This window comes from Trachymyrmex septentrionalis, unplaced genomic scaffold, assembly GCF_001594115.1.
Source record: "Trachymyrmex septentrionalis isolate Tsep2-gDNA-1 unplaced genomic scaffold, Tsep1.0 scaffold168, whole genome shotgun sequence".
NCBI classification, from domain to species: Eukaryota; Metazoa; Arthropoda; class Insecta; order Hymenoptera; family Formicidae; genus Trachymyrmex; species Trachymyrmex septentrionalis.
Window position 1 is genome coordinate 360,042 of NW_017304842.1, and position 2,023 is coordinate 362,064.

Consider the following 2,023-nt stretch of genomic DNA (forward strand, 5'->3'; position numbering starts at 1 on the left):
AAAGCTGACCTTGTTTCAAAAAGCATCGATCGACACACTATCTTTTTCAGAGCACACACAAGAACTGTTCCAAGAGTGACGTGCAACCCGGCGGACGATCGATACGACGCGATTTATACGCACGGCCGGAACAAAAATAGCATTTATGTTAATTTACGTACTGGTACGAGCACGGCCGTTGAAGCAAGCGGCTTTTATGACCGCAATGCACCGGCCAAGTGGTGGTTATGTTTGTACTACCAGCAGCTGAGGGCAACGTGACCATGATAGCCGAAAGCTCGTCGACGACTGTCTATGCACAACTGGCGTTTCGCTTTTGCACTGCCGAGCTGTGAGCCGTGGACGGATGTTCATGCATCGTGGCTCGCTCTGGGCATTACAGCGATTCCACTATACCTCACTGACGCCGATTAAGTTCTACATAATAAATTAAAGAATGATTTTGCTCGAGTATTAATTTAATCTAATTTAACTTGAACCGAAGCGGCAAGACTCGTAGTAAAATTCTAAATTTCATAAAGCATGTCTGCTGAATCTTTAATTCATCTTTCATATCAAACAATAAAAGATTAACAATTCTATCGCTTGAACTTCAAAAGTTCATCCAAGTCAGCTTAATTAATCTAGCGTTTTCCCGATTATAGAGTAGACTTCAGTGTGATTTTCTGTTACGTTCGCAGCAAACCTTTGTATTACGCAGTAAATTACTCCCGTCGACGGTTTTTTTTTTTAATATAGTATTGGTGCAATTTCCGCGCAATTGTCTAATACTGATACAGCAACAATATTTCTACGATAGAATTATTTCTGTCATAGACATCGCGTTTATCTTGTTATAATTTTATTGTATTATTGTATTAAATATTAATAATTGTAATATATATATAGGGTGTCCGATAAGTTTTGACAAAGCGTTCATGTGTCTAAATAGTGTCCGGTAAAAAAATTTTTCATGCATGAATATGTATAAATATGTATAAACATACATAAGCACGCATAATTATTCATAAACATGTATAATTATATATGAAATATGTCCATACATGTTCATACATCCTTCTTTCTTTTGTGAAATTACTTTTTAGTGTAATAGAAATATAAAAATATAAAAGATAATTAAAGAGATAATTTTCGCATTGTTTGTTTTAGAAAAAAACAAGTTTACATATTGGTGGACATATTTCATATATAATTATACATGTTTATGAATATTTATGCGTGTTTATATACATATTCATTCATAAAAAATTTTTTACCGGGGGGTGGACTAAACTGAGTCGAAAAGTCCTCTACCATTTTGCAATTTTCGCAATAGTCAACAAGATATTAATTTCTAAAGATTGTCGAATAATAACGGATAAAATCGACGTAAGATTTAACTTTAAGATTTCTTTTAGAGTTCTCTCTTTATAAAATATCTTAAAGTGTTTCTTAAAAAGCTCTTAAAAGCCGATATCTTAAAGTTGTTTTATACAATTTTAGACATTCTGCTTAAATAACTGAAAAAAAAGTTACGAAAATTGCAAAATGATAGAGGATTTTTCGATTCAATTTAGTCCGCTCTATCTATATACGAGCGCTTTGTTAAAACTTACCAGACACCCTGTAAGTTTTGTGGAATTTAATAATCACCTCATAACAATATATTAAAATTTACGAATTTGTGATAAGTCATTAATTTATTATAAATTGAATAAAATATATGTCAACTCTGCCTTCGACATAAAGGATAATTTCTTTAATGATATTAAATTTGTAAGAAATGAAATATAGTAGTAGTAGTAGTAGTAGTAGTTTATTACGTGCTCACCAACGTGATTACACGGACTTCCCTTATATACAATACATCTTAAAAATACATCTACATTTCTTTCTTACTTGCTTACTAATCTACAAATTCATACTCACATTCATACTCATTTACATTTTATGTCTCTCACTCACTCATGTCGGTCTCACTCACTCTCTCTCTCTCTCTCTCTCTCTCTCTCTCTCTCTCTCTCTCTCTCTCTCTCTCTTCCTC

General features: G+C 33.0%; 1 protein-coding gene across 3 annotated transcripts in view; it reads right to left on the reverse strand.

Moving 5' to 3' along the window:
* Positions 1–321, reverse strand: part of LOC108746358 (ATP-binding cassette sub-family G member 1) — a 36,821-nt gene extending 36,500 nt beyond the window's left edge. Inside the window, exon 1 of one of the 3 annotated variants that reach the window (XM_018483076.1) lies at positions 168–321. The gene's annotated coding sequence lies outside the window, so the exon portion shown is untranslated. Of the gene's footprint in view, positions 1–9; positions 128–161 lie in introns of those variants that run through there. The other 2 variants (XM_018483075.1, XM_018483077.1) reach the window with 2 other exon arrangements.
* Between the last annotated feature and the right edge of the window lie 1,702 nt (positions 322–2,023).